This window comes from Pristiophorus japonicus, chromosome 8 (assembly GCF_044704955.1).
Source record: "Pristiophorus japonicus isolate sPriJap1 chromosome 8, sPriJap1.hap1, whole genome shotgun sequence".
In the NCBI taxonomy this organism is placed as follows: domain Eukaryota; kingdom Metazoa; phylum Chordata; class Chondrichthyes; family Pristiophoridae; genus Pristiophorus; species Pristiophorus japonicus.
The window spans coordinates 162,957,486-162,977,544 of NC_091984.1; positions in this window are offsets into that span (position 1 = coordinate 162,957,486).

Sequence of the window (20,059 nt, forward strand, 5' to 3'; positions counted from 1 at the left end):
TCACTGGGATTGGGGGGTGGGGAGAGAGACAGGCCTCACCGGGATTGGGGGGTGGGGAGAGAGAGAGAGGCCTCACCGGGATTGGGGGGTGGGGAGAGAGAGAGAGACGGGCCTCACCGGGATTGGGGGATGGGGAGAGAGAGAGACGGGCCTCACTGGGATTGGGGGATGGGGAGAGAGACAGGCCTCACCGGGATTGGGGGGTGGGGAGAGAGACGGGCCTCACCGGGATTGGGGGATGGGGAGAGAGAGAGACAGGCCTCACTGGGATTGGGGGGTGGGGAGAGAGACAGGCCTCACCGGGATTGGGGGATGGGGAGAGAGAGAGACAGGCCTCACTGGGATTGGGGGATGGGGAGAGAGACAGGCCTCACCGGGATTGGGGGGTGGGGAGAGAGACAGGCCTCACCGGGATTGGGGGGTGGGGAGAGAGACAGGCCTCACTGGGATTGGGGGATGGGGAGAGAGACAGGCCTCACCGGGATTGGGGGATGGGGAGAGAGACAGGCCTCACCGGGATTGGGGGGTGGGGAGAGAGACAGGCCTCACCGGGATTGGGGGATGGGGAGAGAGAGACAGGCCTCACCGGGATTGGGGGATGGGGAGAGAGACAGGCCTCACCGGGATTGGGGGATGGGGAGAGAGACAGGCCTCACCGGGATTGGGGGGTGGGGAGAGAGAGACAGGCCTCACCGGGATTGGGGGATGGGGAGAGAGACAGGCCTCACCGGGATTGGGGGATGGGGAGAGAGACAGGCCTCACCGTGATTGGGGGGTGGGGAGAGAGACAGGCCTCAACAAGGGTGGGTGGGATGGGAAACGGGCCTCACCGTGGGGGGGGGGGGGGGGGAGGAGGGGGGGGCCTCACTGGGAGGGGGCGGTGGGAGACAGGCCACACCGGGGGGAAGAGGGGAGGGGAAGACGGACCACCCAGGTGTTGGGGACCAGTGGAAGCCGCTACAGACGAAGCCTGGATGTTCCACGTGGCCCAGGAGGAGCTGGATAATGCTGACAGTGTGTAGGGACCCCACCTCTCTGAATCTGCTGGTTGGTTTGGGGTTCACCCACTATTGTTGAGCTGCAGCGCGGGGCCCGTGAGCAGGATTTGAATGAGACATAAACCATGAACTGGTTTTGCCGAGCTAGTCCAGTTTTAGACGCTCTGACTGCTCTGCAAATGGCAAAGAGCACCCACAAACTACACGGGGGAATTCAAATCATGGGAGAGGAAGGATAGGGATCACATAGGTCGGAGACAAATCCAAAATCTGGAGGTCGGATTCTAAGGGTTGGAAATAGTTCTGCAGCTGTATTCTACAGTTGGTACAGGAATTCTGATGAATTCTACAGGTTTGACACAAATCCTACAGGCAAGACAAGAATCATTGAGACAGGAATAATGGGAAACAGGGAAATGGCAAGAAATTGAACAAATATTTTGTATCGGTCTTCACTGGAGAAGACACTAAAAACATCCCAATAATTGATCATCAAGGGGCTATAGGGAGGGAGGAACTTAATACAATCACTATCATTAAAGAAAAAGTATTCGGTAAAATAATGGGACTAAAGACGGACAAGTCCCCTGGACCTGATGGCTTACATCCTAGGGTCTTAAATGAAGTGGCTGCATTGGTTGTAATCTTATAATATTCCCTGGATTCTGGAGCGGTCCCAGCGGATTGGAAAACCACAAATGTAACACCTATATTTCATAAAGGAAGCAGACAGAAAGCAGGAAACTATAGACTAACATCTGTTGTTGGGAAAATGCTGGAGTCCATTATTAAGGAAGCAGTAGCGGGACATTTGGAAAAGCATAATTCAATCAAGCAGAGTCAGCATGGTTTTATGAAAGGGAAATCATGTTTGACAAATTTGCTGGTGTTCTTTGAGGATGTAACGAGCAGGGTGGATAAGGGGGAATCAGTGAATGTGGTGTATTTGGATTTCCAAAAGGTATTCGATAAGGTGCCACATAAAAGGTTACTGCACAAGATAAAAGCTCCCAGGGTTGGGGGTAATATATGGATATAGGATTGGCCACAAGAATCGGTGCTGGGGTCTCAACTATTTCATCATCATCAGAGGCAGTCCCTCGGAATCAAGTGAGTTCTTTGGTGGCTGAACAGTCCGATACGAGAGTCACAGACTCTGTTACAGGTGGGACAGACATTCGTCGAGGGAAGGGGTGGGTGGGACTGGTTTGCCGCACGCTCCTTCCGCTGCCTGCGCTTGGCCTCTTCACGTTCTTTGCGTTGAGACTCAAAGAGCTCAACGCCCTCCCGGATGCACTTTCTCCACCTCGGGCGGTCTGTGGTCAGGGTCTCCCAGGTGTCAGTGGTGATATCGCACTTTACCAGTGAGGCTTTGAGGGTGCTCTTATAACTGTCCTCCTTTGGCTCGTTTACCATGAAGGAGCTCCGCATAAAGCATTTGTTTAGGGAATCTCGTATCTGGCATGCGTACTATGTGGCCTGCCCAGCGAAGCTGATCGAGTGTGGTCAGTGCTTCAATAGTGGGGATGTTAGCCTGGTCGAGGACACTGATGTTGGTGCACCTGTCCTCCCAGGGGATTTGCAGGATCTTGCGGAGACATTGTTGGTGATATATCTCCAGCGACTTGAGGTGCCTTCTGTACATCGTCCATGCCTCAGATCCATACAGGAGGGCGGGTATTACTACAGCCCTGTAGACCTTGAGCTTGGTGGTAGATTTGAGGGCCTGGTCTTCAAACACTCTTTTCCTCAGGCGGCCGAAGGCTGCACTGGCGCACTGGAGGCGATGTTGAATCTCCGCATCAATGTTTGCCTTTATTGATAAGAGGCTCCCGAGATATGGGAAATGGTCCACGTTGTCGAGAGACGCACCGTGGATTTGATGATTGGAGGGCAGTGCTGTGCGGTGATGACAGGCTGGTGAAGGACCTTTGTCTTACGGATGTTAAGCGTAAGGACCATGCTTTCATTTGCCTCAGTGAATACGTTGACTATATCCTGGAGTTCAGCATCTGAATGTGCACAGATGCAGGCGTCGTCTGCATACTGCAGCTCAATGACAGAGATTGGGGTGATCTTGGACCTGGCCTGGAGGTGGCGTAGGTTAAACAGCTTCCCACTGGTTCTGGAGTTTAGTTCCACTCCAGCGGGGAGCTTGTTGATTGTGAGGTGGAGCATGGCGGCGAGGAAGATTGAGAAGAGGGTTGGGGCGATGACGCAGCCCTGTTTGACCCCGGTCCGGACGTGGATTGGGTCTGTAATGGATCCGTTGGTAAGGATCACGGTCTGCATGTCATCGTGGAGCAGGCGAAGGATGTTGACAAACTTTTGGGGACATCCGAAACGGAGGAGGACACTCCATGGACCCTCACAATTGACAGTGTCAAAGACCTTTGTAAGATCGAAAAAGGCCATGTATTAGGGCTGGTGCTGCTCTCTGCATTTTTCCTGCAACTGTCGCGCTGCAAAGATCATGTCCGTTGTGCCCCGTAGGGGACGCAATCTGCATTGTGACTCCAGGAGGAGCTCCTCGGCCACAGGGAGCAGACGATTGCGGAGAACTCGAGCAACAACTTTCCCAGTGGCTGATAGCAGGGAGATTCCCCTGTAGTTGCCGCAGTCGGACTTGTCCCCTTTTTAAAAATGGTCACAATCTCTGAGATCTCCCGGCATGCTCTCCTCCCTCCAGATGAGAGAGATGAGGTCATGTATCCGCGCCTCTCCGCCATATTTTAGCGCCTCATCAGGGATTCCATCCACACCCGTAGCCTTGTTATTCTTAAGCTGTTTTATGGCTTTGCCAACCTTGTGCAACGTTGGAGTTTCACTGAGTTGGTGGCGGGTAGCATACTGCTGGATGGAGTCGAGAACACTCGAGTCAAAGGCAGAGTCTTGATTGAGGAGATCGTCAAAGTGCTCCTTCCATCAGGCCATGACAGCCTCGGTGTCCTTGATGAGTGTTTCCCCATTCTTGGCCAGGAGTAGGGTGGGGCCTTGGGAGTTTGCACAGTAAGTGGCCTTGACTGCAGTGAAGAATCCTCGCATATCGTGACTGTTGGCCAGTTGTTGTATCTCCTGTGCTTTCTCCATCCACCACCTGTTCTTTAGGTCCCGGGTTTTTTGTTGGACCTGAGCCTTGAGCCGTCTATAATGTTGTTTTGCAGCTCCCGAGTTGGGCTGTTGCTTGAGGCTCAGAAATGCTTTGTGCTTGCGATCTATTAGTTCTTCGATCTCCTGATCATTCTCATCAAACCAATCCTGGTGTTTTCTGGTTGAGTGACCAAGTGACTCTTCACAGGCATTGGTTATAGAGGCCTGGAGGGCAGACCAAGTGCTGTGGGCATTCAGCATCTTAGGGTCATCAAGGCACGCCAGATTGGCTGTGAGGCGCTGGCTCTCTTAGCTGGGTCTCTAAGTGTCCCGGCATTGACTTTTTTGCCGAACTGCTTCTGCTGTCCCCTCTGCTTTGGGGCAATGTTAATGTTGATGATGGATCGGATTAGGCGGTGGTCCGTCCAGCAGTCGTCAGCTCCTGTCATGGCGCGGGTAATGTGCACATCCTTGCGATCCCTGGCTCGGACAATGACATAGTCGAACAGATGCCAGTGTTTGGAGCGAGGGTGTTGCCATGATGCCTTGTATTTGACCCTCTGGCGGAACAGGGTGTTGGTGATGAGGAGTTCATGTTCTAGACATTTTGTCAGGAGTTGGGTACCGCTGGAATTGGCTTTCCCTACCCCCTCTCTGCCAATCACGTCTCCCCAGAGGGCTGTGTCTTTGCCAACCCTGGCATTAAAATCACCCAGGAGGATCAATTTGTCGCCCATGGGGACACGGGACAAGGATGTCTCGAGGTTAGAATAAAAACCCTCTTTTGCCTCATCCGTTACATCGAGTGTAGGGGCGTACGCACTGATGACTGTGGCACATTGGTTCCGAGATAGGGTGATACGGAGAGTCATGAGGCATTCGTTGAGGCGGTCGACCAGCTCATTTTTGACGGCAAAGGCGACTCCATGAAGGCGGCGTTCTGCCTCTGGTTTCCCTTTCCAGAAGAAGGTGTAACCTCCACCATGTTCCTTCAACTGGCCTTCCCCTGCCTGCCGGGTCTCGCTCAGGGCAGCGATGTCAATGTCAAAACGTCTGAGTTTCCGGGCAACTATGGCGATGCAGTGTTCCGCCCTGTTGCTGTTGGAGTTGTCCATGAGAGTCCTGACGTTCCAGGTCCAGAACTTCATACTGACGAAGTGGAAGATGCCTGTGCGTGAGTTCTTTTAACGTGGGGTGATCGCTGCACACCGGCAACCACACGGACTTAGCTGAACAAGGTCTTGGTCCAGTGGCGAGGGGACTAACTGGAGACCAGGCACAGCTCTATAAGCCTAATTGCCTACGGTGAAGTGTTGGCCGCAAGCTCGGCACAGGGTGGCGCCATTGATGGTAGACGGCCCGCGGCCAGGTTGGGGGGCAGGCATTAGGAAGGTGACTTCCAAAGTTATTTTAAAAGGTTAAAAGTTGATAAACGTTCCCAATTTATTTCAAAAGTTTCTAATGGTTATTAAAACGTTTTAATAAGTTTCTAAGAGTTGTTAAAAGTCTAAGATGTAAATCAATATTAGATTATAAAAGTTTCCCCAATTTAAAAAGTTTCTAAAAGTTATTAAAAGTCAAAAATGTAGATTAATAATAAATGTTTAAAAATATTTTGATTGAGAATCTAAAATGTAAGTTTTAAAAGGGACCCCGTACCGGCCGCTTCTGTCCCGGGCCGCAGGGACCCCGTACCGGCCGCTTCTGTCCCGGGCCGCAGGGACCCCGTACCGGCCGCTTCTGTCCCGGGCCGCAGGGACCCCGTACCGGCCGCTTCTGTCCCGGGCCGAAGGGACCCTGTACCGGCCGCTTCTGTCCCGGGCCGAAGGGACCCCGTACCGGCTGCTTCTGTCCCGGGCCGAAGGGACCCTGTACCGGCCGCTTCTGTCCCTGGCCGAAGGGACCCTGTACCGGCCGCTTCTGTCCCTGGCCGAAGGGACCCCGTACCGGCTGCTTCTGTCCCGGGCCGAAGGGACCCCGTACCGGCTGCTTCTGTCCCGGGCCGAAGGGACCCTGTACCGGCCGCTTCTGTCCCTGGCCGAAGGGACCCTGTACCGGCCGCTTCTGTCCCGGGCCGAAGGGACCCTGTACCGGCCGCTTCTGTCTCTGGCCGCAGGGACCCTGTACCGGCCGCTTCTGTCCCTGGCCGAAGGGACCCCGTACCGGCAGCTTCTGTCCCGGGCCGCAGGGACCCCGTACCGGCCGCTTCTGTCTCTGGCCGAAGGGACCCCGTACCGACCGCTTCTGTCCCGGGCCGAAGGGACCCCGTACCGGCCGCTTCTGTCCCGGGCCGAAGGGACCCCGTACCGGCCGCTTCTGTCCCTGGCTGCAGGGACCCCGTACCGGCCGCTTCTGTCTCTGGCCGAAGGGACCCCGTACCGGCCGCTTCTGTCTCTGGCCGAAGGGACCCTGTACCGGCCGCTTCTGTCCCTGGCCGCAGGGACCCCGTACCGGCAGCTTCTGTCCCGGGCCGAAGGGACTCTGTACCGGCCGCTTCTGTCTCTGGCCGAAGGGACCCTGTACCGGCCGCTTCTGTCCCTGGCCGCAGGGACCCCGTACCGGCCGCTTCTGTCCCGGGCCGAAGGGACCCTGTACCGGCCGCTTCTGTCCCTGGCCGCAGGGACCCCGTACCGGCAGCTTCTGTCCCGGGCCGAAGGGACCCCGTACCGGCCGCTTCTGTCCCTGGCCGCAGGGACCCCGTACCGGCAGCTTCTGTCCCGGGCCGAAGGGACCCTGTACCGGCCGCTTCTGTCTCTGGCCGCAGGGACCCCGTACCGGCCGCTTCTGTCCCTGGCCGAAGGGACCCTGTACCGGCCGCTTCTGTCCCTGGCCGCAGGGACCCCGTACCGGCAGCTTCTGTCCCGGGCCGAAGGGACCCTGTACCGGCCGCTTCTGTCTCTGGCCGCAGGGACCCCGTACCGGCCGCTTCTGTCCCTGGCCGAAGGGACCCCGTACCGGCCGCTTCTGTCCCGGGCCGAAGGGACCCCGTACCGGCCGCTTCTGTCCCGGGCCGAAGGGACCCCGTACCGACCGCTTCTGTCCCTGGCCGAAGGGACCCCGTACCGGCCGCTTCTGTCTCTGGCCGAAGGGACCCCGTACCGGCCACTTCTGTCCCTGGCCGAAGGGACCCTGTACCGGCCGCTTCTGTCCCGGGCCGAAGGGACCCCGTACCGGCCGCTTCTGTCTCTGGCCGAAGGGACCCCGTACCGGCCACTTCTGTCCCTGGCCGAAGGGACCCTGTACCGGCCGCTTCTGTCCCTGGCCGAAGGGACCCCGTACCGGCCGCTTCTGTCCCTGGCCGAAGGGACCCCGTACCGGCCGCTTCTGTCTCTGGCCGAAGGGACCCCGTACCGGCCACTTCTGTCCCTGGCCGAAGGGACCCTGTACCGGCCGCTTCTGTCTCTGGCCGAAGGGACCCCGTACCGGCCACTTCTGTCCCTGGCCGAAGGGACCCTGTACCGGCCGCTTCTGTCCCTGGCCGAAGGGACCCTGTACCGGCCGCTTCTGTCCCTGGCCGAAGGGACCCCGTACCGGCCGCTTCTGTCCCGGGCCGAAGGGACCCCGTACCGGCCACTTCTGTCCCTGGCCGAAGGGACCCCGTACCGGCCACTTCTGTCTCTGGCCGAAGGGACCCTGTACCGGCCACTTCTGTCTCTGGCCGAAGGGACCCCGTACCGGCCACTTCTGTCTCTGGCCGAAGGGACCCCGTACCGGCCGCTTCTGTCCCGGGCCGAAGGGACCCCGTACCGGCCGCTTCTGTCCCTAGCCGAAGGGACCCCGTACCGACCGCTTCTGTCCCTGGCCGAAGGGACCCCGTACCGACCGCTTCTGTCCCTGGCCGAAGGGACCCCGTACCGGCCGCTTCTGTCCCTGGCCGAAGGGACCCCGTACCGACCGCTTCTGTCCCTGGCCGAAGGGACCCCGTACCGGCCGCTTCTGTCCCTGGCCGAAGGGACCCCGTACCGACCGCTTCTGTCCCTGGCCGAAGGGACCCCGTACCGGCCACTTCTGTCCCTGGCCGAAGGGACCCTGTACCGGCCGCTTCTGTCCCGGGCCGAAGGGACCCCGTACCGGCCACTTCTGTCCCGGGCCGAAGGGACCCTGTACCGGCCGCTTCTGTCCCGGGCCGAAGGGACCCCGTACCGGCCACTTCTGTCCTGGGCCGAAGGGACCCCGTACCGGCCGCTTCTGTCCCGGGCCGAAGGGACCCCGTACCGGCCGCTTCTGTCCCTGGCCGAAGGGACCCCGTACCGACCGCTTCTGTCCCGGGCCGAAGGGACCCTGTACCGGCCGCTTCTGTCCCGGGCCGAAGGGACCCTGTACCGGCCGCTTCTGTCCCTGGCCGAAGGGACCCTGTACCGGCCGCTTCTGTCCCGGGCCGAAGGGACCCTGTACCGGCCGCTTCTGTCCCGGGCCGAAGGGACCCCGTACCGGCCACTTCTGTCCTGGGCCGAAGGGACCCCGTACCGGCCGCTTCTGTCCCGGGCCGAAGGGACCCCGTACCGGCCGCTTCTGTCCCTGGCCGAAGGGACCCCGTACCGACCGCTTCTGTCCCGGGCCGAAGGGACCCTGTACCGGCCGCTTCTGTCCCTGGCCGAAGGGACCCTGTACCGGCCGCTTCTGTCCCTGGCCGAAGGGACCCTGTACCGGCCGCTTCTGTCCCTGGCCGAAGGGACCCTGTACCGGCCGCTTCTGTCCCGGGCCGAAGGGACCCTGTACCGGCAGCTTCTGTCCCTGGCCGAAGGGACCCTGTACCGGCCGCTTCTGTCTCTGGCCGAAGGGACCCCGTACCGGCCGCTTCTGTCCCTGGCCGAAGGGACCCTGTACCGGCCGCTTCTGTCCCTGGCCGAAGGGACCCTGTACCGGCCGCTTCTGTCCCTGGCCGAAGGAACCCTGTACCGGCAGCTTCTGTCCCTGGCCGAAGGGACCCTGTACCAGCCGCTTCTGTCTCTGGCCGAAGGGACCCTGTACCGGCCGCTTCTGTCCCTGGCCGAAGGGACCCTGTACCGGCCGCTTCTGTCCCGGGCCGCAGGGACCCCGTACCGGCCGCTTCTGTCCCTGGCCAAAGGGACCCGTACCGACCGCTTCTGTCCCGGGCCGAAGGGACCCTGTACCGGCCGCTTCTGTCTCTGGCCGAAGGGACCCTGTACCGGCCGCTTCTGTCCCTGGCCGAAGGGACCCTGTACCGGCCGCTTCTGTCCCGGGCCGCAGGGACCCTGCACCAGATTCGGGGGATGTCTAACCAGCCGAAGGGATTCCGGGACGACCTGCCAAAGGGACCTGAGGACGTGGAACCGGCTGAAGGGACCGAGGCGTGGTGTCGTCTTATACCCCCAACCAACTCTTAGTTAATTTTAACATTTTTAATCAACTTTTAAACTTATTAAACAATTTGGGAGAACTTTTAAAACTTACATTTTAGACTCGAAATCAAAATACTTTTAAATATCGACTATTTACAAACTGTATCAATGACTTGGATGAAGGGACTGAGTGTAATGTAGCCAAATTTGTTGAAGATACAAAGATCGGTGGGAAAGCAATTGGTACAGAGGGACCTGGGGGTCCTTGTACATGAAACACAAAAAGTTCGTATGCAGATACAGCAAGTAATTAGGAAGGCAAATGAAATGTTGGTCTTTATTGCAAGGGGGATAGAGTATAAAAGCAGAGAAGTGTAGGGTGTTCGTTTTCCACTCTACTTTGGTTCATAGACCTCGGGAATTACAGGAAGGACTCCACGTAACACAAAGTTTAGGCTTAAACCCAACTGATAATTTATTACACAAAAAACAACAAAAAATTACAGAACAAGACTTCTTAGAGATTGATCGAAGACATACAATCGCCCATCCAGCCAGTTGCTGCTGTTGTCGATTGTAGGCTCGCGGAGCGAGGGCAGATGGTGGGTCGCGGCTGCTTGCTTCTCCACTTGTCCCTCCTTCTGCTTGTGTTTCCTTCTTGTCGTCTCTCTCATCTTGTTCTTTCTGTTGTTCCCCTTCGTGGTCGTTGTTCCTTTGACTTGTTGTTCTGAGGTGTTTTACTTCTGTGAGCTCCTTCATACATATACATGATGATACAAGTCTCCTGCTGGATTGCTTCCAGTTGTTGCATCTGGATGAGTTTCGGTGGCTGTGATGATGGGTTTGGGTCTGTTTGGATGGCCACAATTCGCACCTCGTTATCTGTTGCTTCCCCCACTGTGTGCACAGAATCAGCAGGGCCAGAGATAACTCCTTATCTTTTATGCCTCGCTATCCAAAAATGTACGCCTTGTGGGATCCTTTGTGATCCTGGGTTTTCGCAGACTTGTAGTCTCCATAGGGAACTGGTTTTCCCCTCCGGCCAATTAATCCATGGGCTTCTCTGCTTGATTGTATAAAACCCTTTATCTCAATGTTAATCTGGTCTCGCTCCTGACCGCAGTAATTGCATGAATCAGTGATGAGTGCCCCAGGCTGGCAATCTTTCTCCTGCCCAACAGTCCCACAGGTTTCTTTTAAACCAGTTTAGTCCATGGCCTCTTGCTGTGCCCTGATCACGAAACATGTAAACTCTTACAGAAGTCCTGCTACAACTGTACTGTACACATCTGGAGTACTGCGTACAGTTTTGATCTCCGTATTTAAGGAACGATATACTTGCATTGGAGGCTGTTCAGAGAAGGTTCTTTAGGTTGATTCCGTAGATGAAAGGGTTGTCTTATGAAGAAAGGTTGAATATGTTGGGCCTATAATCATTGGAGTTTGGAAGAATGAGAGGTGATCTCATTGAAACGTATAAGATTATGAGGGGGCTCGACAGGGTAGATGCAGAGACGATGCTTCCCCTTGTGGGGGAATCTAGAACGAGGGGGCATAGTTTCAGAATAAGGGGTCGCCGATTTAAAACAGAAATGGGGAGAAATTTCTTCTCTGAGAGGTTCGTGAATCTGTGGAATTCTCTACCCCAGAGAGCTGTTGAGGCTGGGTCATTGAATATATTTAAGGTGGAGATAGACAGATTTTTGAACGATAAGGGAGTAAAGGGTTATGGGGAGTGGGCGGGGAAGTGGAGTTGAGGCCAAAATCATATCAGCCATGATCGTACTGAATGGCGGAGCAGGCTCGAGGAGGCAAATGGCCGACTCCTGCTCCTATTTCTTACGTTCTTATGAATCATACAGAAATTCTACAGGTGGGACAGGAATCCTATCGGTCGGAGACATATCCAAAATATGGAGCTCGAATTCTACAGGTTAAAAAGAGTTCTACAGCTGGTATACGGATTCTGATGACAAAAGACGAATTCTACAAGCGGGACAGGAATCTTGCATGTGTGTTACCGTTACTACAGGTGAGCCAGTAATCCTGCCAGTGGGAAGGGAATCCTATATTTGGGAGACAATTTCTACAGGTGGCAAAGGGATTCTCAAAAAATGAGGGGTTCGGTAGCATGGTGGTTACTGGGCTATTAATCCAGACTAATGGACTAATCACCCAGAGACATGGATTGAAATCCCACTATAGCAGCTTGGAAATTTAAATTCAATTAAATAAATCTGGTATAAAAGTACCAGTAATGGTGACCATGAAACTACAGGATTGTCTTAAAAACCCATCTGGTTCACTAATGTCCTTTAGGGAAGGAAAGCTGCCGCCCTTACCCGGTCTGGACCTATATGTGACTCCAGACCCACAGCAATGTGCTTGAATCTTAACTGCCCTCTGAACTGGCCGAGTATTCAAGAAGGCAGCTCACCACCACCTTCCCAGGACAATTAGGGATGGGCAATAAATGCTGGCCTTGCCAGCGATGCCCATATCCTGTGAATGAATAAAAAAAGGGACAGGAAGTGCACAGCTAGGACAGAATTCCTACAGGTATAAGATGAATCCTACAGATGGGATAGGAATTCTACAAATGGGAAACAAATTGGACAGATAGGAAAACAATTCTACAGGTGCGACGGGAATCCTACAGATGGGGCAATGATTCTACTCTGACAGACTCGGGGTCTGGATTGGCTGAGGGACTCTGGGTCTGGATTGGCTGAGGGACTGGGTTTGGATTGGCTGAGGGACTCTGGGTCTGGATTGGCTGAGAGATTCTGGGTCTGGATTGGCTGAGGGACTTGGGTCTGGATTGGCTGAGGAACTGGGCCTGGATTGGCTGAGGGACTCTGGGTTTGGATTGGCTGAGAGACTCTGGGTCTGGATTGGCTGAGGGACTCTGGGTCTGGATTGGCTAACAGACTCTGGGTTTGGATTGGCTGAGGGACTCTGGGTCTGGATTGGCTGAGGGACTCTGGGTCTGGATTGGCTGGGACACTTGATTTGCATTACTACTATTTTCATATGACGGGCAAAGCTTATTATGCGATGTCTAGTTTGGCTTATCCATTCGTGCCCTCCTGTGATGCCGAGTAGAGAAATGAGTTGCTTCCCGCAACAGATCAACAAGGTCAAGGGCAGCAGGTATGTGGGAACACAATCTCCTGCAACCTCCCATCCCATCCCATCCCGACTTGGAAATATATCGCCGTTCCTTCATTGTCGCTGGGTCAAAATCCTGGAACTCCCTGCCGAACAGCACTGTGGGAGCACCTTCACCACACGGACTGCAGCGGTTCAAGAAGGCAGCTCACCACCACCTTCCCAAGGACGATTAGGGATTTGCACTAAATGCCAGCCTTGCCAGCAACCCCCACATCCCAGGAACGAATAAAGAAAATGCATTCCCAACACTATCCTCATGGCGCCGTTTAGCTGCAAGTCTACAATCTTTGTGTGGGGGCTGCAGGACCAGGAGGCACAGCAGTGTGCTGCAGCACTATAGACTAGGGCTACTATTGTAGTGCAAAGTTTTACCCTGAAATAAGCTTCCGACCACATACCCGTGGCATAACTAAGATCGCTTATTTCATCTCCGTGTCCTAACTCGCACCCAGTCCCACTCACCCATCACTCCCTGTGCTCACTGCCCCGTGTCCTAACTCGCACCCAGTCCCGCTCACCCATCACCCCTTGTGCTCACTGCCCCGTGTCCTAACTTGCACCCAGTCCGTGCTCACACATCACCCCCTCTGCTGCCCCATGTCTTAACTTGCACCGTCCCGCTCACCCATCACCCCCTGTGCTCACTGCCCCGTGTCCTAACTCGCACCCAGTCCCACTCACCCATCACCCCCTCTGCTGCCCCATGTCCTAACTCGCACCCAGTCCCACTCACCCATCACTCCCTGTGCTCACTGCCCCATGTCCTAACTCGCACCCAGTCCCGCTCACCCATCACCCCCTGTGCTCACTGCCCCGTGTCCTAACTTGCACCCAGTCCCTGCTCACCCATCACCCCCTCTGCTGCCCCATGTCTTAACTCGCACCGTCCCGCTCACCCATCACCCCCTGTGCTCACTGCCCCGTGTCCTAACTCGCACCCAGTCCCACTCACCCATCACCCTCTCTGCTGCCCCATGTCCTAACTCGCACCGTCCCGCTCACCCATCACCCCCTGTGCTCACTGACCCGTGTCCTAACTCGCACCCAGTCCCACTCACCCATCACCCCCTGTGCTCACTGACCCGTGTCCTAACTCGCACCCAGTCCCACTCACCCATCACCCCCTGTGCTCACTGACCTACATAGGCTCCTGATTAAGCCACACCTCTGTAAAGTCCTGTCCCCTCAGTACAGATTCACACGAGGCATGTAGTGAAGTCAAGATCACTCTGGACCTGCACCTTTATTTCACAGCCCTGGAATACTGCACTTGCCTGAGACCTGCCCTTATATACCTGTCTCTTGCAAGTGCACCCCTGGTGGTAAGGTATGCTGGTGGTTACAGGTCATATCTTATTACAGTCATGTATAGCATGTTAGGATGCAGTTATATATCATAATGTAAGATACATGACATCACCCTCCCCCAAGGTCTTATTGTCTTTATAGGTTCAGTCTCTCAGGTGGTCTACGCTCTCGCGTGGAGCGTCTGAGTTGTGGTTCAGTTGTTTGCCTTGCTGTCTATTTTTCTTTGGGTGTGGTTGCTGGTATCGCGCCTGGGCTGTCTGTTTCGATTGGTGTGATTGTTGTTGACTCGCCTGGGCTGTCTGTTGGGATTGCCCTTTCCTCAGGTTGTTCCCTCTGTCTGTTCACCAGGTTTGGTGCGAGTTCCACATTGTAGTCTGCCTCTGGTTCCGCAGTGTTGTTGGTAAATCTGCTTTTGACTTGGTCTACATGCCTCCGGCAGGTTTTGCCATTGTCCATTTGTACTACCAGTAGCCTGTTTCCTTCTTTGCCTGTTACTGTCCCTGCAAGCCATTTGGGATCCCTGCCATAGTTTAGTACAAACACTTTGTCCCCTATCTCATTCGATCTCCCCCTCGAATTTCTGTCATGGTACTCAGTCATCTTACGGCGCTTTGCCTCAACGATTTCGTGCATGTCTGGGAGGATTAATGAGAGCCTTGTTTTTAAAGTCCTTTTCATCAACAGTTGCACGGGGGAGGATCCCAGTCAGTGAGTGCGGACGAGATCTGTATGCCAGCAGCAGTCGCGACAGGCGACCCTGCAGCGTGGGACCTTGGATTTTAAGCATGCCTTGTTTAATGATTTGCACTGCTCTCTCCGCCTGGCCGTTGGAGGCCGGCTTGAATGGTGCCGTCTTGACGTGATTTATGCCGTGGTCAATTATGAAGTCTTGGAATTCTGCGCTGGTGAAGCACGGACCATTGTCACTGACCAATATGTCAGGGATTCCGTGCTTTGCAAACATGGTTGCGAGGCTCTCCACAGTGGTGGAGATTGTGCTCGAGTTTAAAATGGTGCATTCGATCCACTTTGAAAATGCATCTACAAGTACGAGGAACATTTTGCCCATGAATGGGCCCGCATAGTCTACGTGCACTCGCGACCACGGTTTGGTAGGCCAGGGTCCAGGGGCTCAGGGGAGCCTCCCTGGGGGCATTGCTGAGTTGGGCACAAATGGTGCACCTTCGGACGCAGAGCTCCAAGTCCGCGTCAATACCAGGCCACCAGACGTGGGATCTGGCTATGGCCTTCATGAGAACGATCCCCGGGTGCTCGCGGTGGAGCTCCCGGACAAAGGCCTCTCTGCCCCACATCAGGCAGTCAGCTTGTAGTGATAGCTCATGCATGCGCCTGTGAAAGGGTTTTAATTCCTCGGGGCAGGCATCGCGAGCCTCTGCCCAGTCACCGGTTAGGACACATCTTTTTACTAAGGATAACATGGGGTCGCTGGCCGTCCAGGCTCTGATTTGGCGAGCCGTCATGGGCGAACCTATGGACTCAAAGGCATTGATTGCTATGACTATCTCACAGTCCTGTTCGTCAGATCCTTCCGTGGTCGCCAGGGATAGCATGCTGAGCATGTCGGCACAGTTGTCTGTGCCTGGTCTGTGCCTTATGGTATAGTCGTAGGACGCCAGCATGAGTGCCCACCGTTGAATTCGCGCCGAGGCGTTGGCGTTTATTGCCTTGCTCTTGGATAGGAGGGACGTGAGGGGCTTGTGGTCGGTTTCTAACGCGAACTTGGCCCCGAAAAGGTATTGGTGCATCTTTTTGACACCGTACACGCACGCGAGCGCCTCCTTCACTACCATTCCGTACCTGCGCTCCGCCCGTGAAAGTGACCTGGAGGCATAAGCTATGGGTTGTAATTTGCCCGCACTATTGACATGTTGCAAAACGCACCCGACGCATCGCAAGTGAGAACTAGCTTTTTACCTTGAGTCAAAAAAAGTCAAAACACTGTTGGAACACAGAAGGTTGCGTGCCTTATTGAAGGCGCGTTCCTGGGCGTCCCCCCAAAACCAATCGCACCCTTCCTGAGTAGCACGTGGAGAGGCTCCAGCAGCGTGCTTACGTTCTGCATAAAGTTCCCAAAGTAATTGAGTAGCCCGAGAAAGGCGCGCAGTTCTGAGACATTCCGGGGCCTGGGTGCCAGGCGAATTGCTTCTGTTTTGGACTCTGTTGGGCGGATTCCATCAGCGGCAATCCTTCTGCCCAAAAATTCAACCTCGGGTGCGAGAAACAGGCACTTGGATTTCTTGACTCGTAGGCCTACCCGATCCAACTGCTTTAGTACTTCCTCCAAATTACGGAGATGGGAATCGATGTCCCTGCCCGTGATAAGTATGTCGTCTTGAAATACAACCGTCCCCGGGATGGACTTGAGCAGACTCTCCATGTTGCGCTGGAAAATGGCAGCTGCCGACCTGATGCCGAATGGGCATCTATTGTACATGAAAAGGCCTCGAAGTGTGTTGATGGTGGTGAGTAGCTTGGATTCTGATACGTCCTTACTATACAGTATAAATGCACACGAGGCCCATGCTTCAGAGAAGGTCAGTCTGTGACCTGTCCATTTATTTCACAGCACTCAAGTGCAGGAAGTGGGTGGAGCTTCCCCTTTTCTATCTGAAGGTCTAGGTTAGGAGTGTCTCCCACAAGTTCAGCACCTAGTGGTCAGTGTTCTCACAGTGTACAACTTAGGTCAGTTTATACATGGGTTACAATGCTGGTTGAATACATGACATCACCTCCCTCCCCCCCAAAGTCTTATTGGGATCACAGGTTGAGTCTCACTGATGGTTTACGCTCCCTTGTAGAGCGCCTGAGTTGGGGCTCCGGTTGTTGGGCGCTGGCCTGAGTGTCTGCTGTTTGCAGTGCCTCAGGCCTGTCCGGACTGCCCACAGTGACTGGGCTCTCCTCCCTTTGGTTCCTGTGTTCGGTCACCTGTGGTGGAGTGAACTCTATATCGTGTTCTTCCTCTGCTTCTTCTATGGGGTTGCTGAACCTCCTTTTTGTTTGATCCACATGTTTGCGGCAGATTTGTCCATTGGTAAGTTTAACTACCAGAATCCTATTTCCCTCTTTGGCAACCACAGTGCCTGCGAGCCATTTGGGCCCTGCAGCGTAGTTGAGGACAAAAACAGGGTCATTTATATCAATACATCGCGCCCTCGCATTCCTGTCATGGTAGTGATATTGTGACTGGCGCCTGCTCGCGACAATTTCTTTCATGGTGGGGTGTATAAGGAATAATCGGGTTTTGAGCGTCCTTTTCATTAGCAACTCTGCGGGTGGAACCCCTGTGAGCGAGTGTGGTCGGGATCTGTAGGCCAACAGGAGGCGTGATAAGCGGCATTGTAGGGAACACCCTTGGATTCTGAGCATCCCCTGTTTGATTATCTGCACTGCTCGTTCTGCCTGGCCGTTTGAGGCCGGCTTGAACAGTGCCGTTCGAACATGGTTAATTCCATTGCCTGCCATGAACTCCTGGAATTCAGTGCTTGTGAAGCATGGGCCATTGTCGCTGACCGTGGCAGAGGATGTGCTTGAATTTAAAATGTCACACTCGATCCATTTGGAGTAGGTGTCTACTACAACTGAATACATGACAGATTCCTTGGTCAATTCTTGCGTCATATACGCAGATGTGAGGTCTAATTTTGAGAAAAGTTTACCTCCAGCCAATATGGCAAATAAGTCCTCCGCTCTGGGCAGCGGGTAGGGAGACTCTGTTTATGGTAGATTTGTAGTACCCACAGATTCGTACGGATCCATCAGGCTTCATGACTGGGACGATGGGACTTGCCCAGTCGCTAAATTCCACAGGTGATATAATGCCTTCCCGCAGAAGCCTGTCTAGTTCGTGTTCAATCTTTTCCCTCATCACATAGGGTACAGCTCTGGCCTTGTGATGGACTCTAGCATCCTGTGTGATGTAGATTTTGACTTTGGCCCCTTTGAAAGTGCCCACACCTGGCTGAAAGAGATGTTCAAATCGCTTTATAACTGTTGAGCAGGAGGTCCGTTCCTCTAATGACATGGCATGGACATCATCCCATTTCCAGTTTAGTTTTGCCAGCCAGCTTCTCCCCAGCAGTGCTGGGGGGTCTCCGGGGACAATCTACAGGGGAAGTCGGTTCACTGTCCCTTTGTGTGTGACAGAGAGCATGACGCTGCTGAGGACTGGTACGATTTCTTTGGTATAGTGTGTTGTCGACCCTTGTGAGTTTTGGTCTGTCTCTTTTATGCGGCCACAGTTGTTCAAATTGTTGAGCGCCCATGAGAGATTGACTCGCGCCCGTATCCAGCTCCATGTTGACACTCATCATTATTGGAGGCGTCCTGTTGTGGGAGCAGCGGCCATTGATCGTGTTGACCCGCTGTACACCGGTGTCCCAGGTACTGTCTCCACCGTCTTCTGGTCCGCTTTTTGACCCATCTGATTCGTTGTTCGCCATTCTGTGGATTCTGTAATCCCGTAACCCGTCGCCACTGTAAAGTCCTGTCCCCTCAGTACAGATTCACACGACCCTTATTTCACAGCTCTGGAATGCTGCACTTGCCTGAGACCTGTCCTTATATACCTGTCTCTTGCAAGTGCACCCCTTGTGGTAAGGTATGCTGGTGGTTACAGGTCATATCTTATTACAGTCATGTATAGCATGTTAGGATACCGTTATATATAATAATGTAAGATACATGACAATCTCGCTTTGAAAATTCTCATCCTTCTTTTCAAATCCCTCCGTGATCTCGCCCCTCCCTATCTCTGTAATCTCTTTGTTCCACAACCACGCACCCTCCCCCCCGCCTCCGCCTCACAGATCTCAGCACTCCTGGGTGGAACTAAAGAACAAAACAGGGGAGATGACACTGCTGGGAGTGTACCCAGACTCCCAAGCAGTCCAAGGGAGATAGAAGAGCAAATTTGTAGGGACATTACTGACAAGGGCAGTAATAGTGGGGGTTTCTATTACCCTAATATTAACTGGGATACTATCAGTGTAAAAGGTATAGAGGGCACAGAATTCCTAAATTGCATTCAGGAGTTTTTTTAGCCAATACATAGCAGCCCAACAAGACGGTGGGGGCAGTTGTGGATTTAGTTTTGGGGAATGAAGCTGGGCAGGTGGAAGGAGTAGCAGTGAGAGAGCATTTTTGTGGTAGTGATTATAATTCAGTTAGTTTTAGCATGATGATGGATAAGGACAAAGATAAAACTGGAGTAAGGGTTCTAAATTGGGGGCAGGCCAGTTTTACTCGGTTGAGAAGGAGACTGGAAACAGTTACTTGAAGTTACAGTGCCAGAGCAGTGGGAGACATTCAAGAGGGAGGTACAAGGGGTTCAGGATAAACATGTTCCCACAAAGAAAACAGGTAGAACTGCCAAATGTAGAGCCCCCTGGATGACCAGGTGCGCACAGGGTAAGAAAAGGCAACAAAGGGACCCTATATCAGACCTCGAGAGCTCAATACCGCAGAAAGCCGAGAGCAGTATAGAACGTGCAGGGTGAAATCAAAAAGGAAATTCGGAAAGCAAATAGAGAGCATGAAAACATACTGGTAGTAGAATCAAAGATATTTTACAATTGCATAAAGAGCAAGAGGATAACGAAGAGAGTAGGGCCAAAATGGTGATCTATGATTGGCTGAGGGACTCTGGGCCTGGATTGGTAGTTGCGGGAGCGAGGCTGTTTACCAAAAACAGGAATGGATCCAGGCGGCGAGAGCCGGCGACTCGGGAGCGGGAGCGGGAGCGGGAGCGCGGGGCCTGTCCGCGGGCTGCAGCTGGCGGCTCTGCTCCTGCAATTGGTTTCAGCGATTGGATCCGGGCCGCTTCCAGGTGAAGAGGAAAGAGGGGAAGAGGGGGAGAGAAGAAGAGGGAGGGGAAAAGGGGGAGAGAAGAAGAGGGAGGGGGAGAGAAGAAGAGGGAGGGGAAAAGGGGGAGAGAAGGAGGGGGGAGGGGGAGAGAAGGAGGGGGGGAGAGAGAGAAGGAGGAGGGGGGGAGAGAAGGAGGAGGGGGGGAGAGAAGGAGGAGGGGGGAGAGAGAGAAGAAGAGGGAGGGAGGGAGGGGGGGGAGAGAGAAGAAGAGGGAGGGAGGGAGGGGGGGAGAGAGAAGAAGAGGGAGGGAGGGAGGGGGGGGAGAGAGAAGAAGAGGGAGGGAGGGAGAGAGAAGAAGAGGAG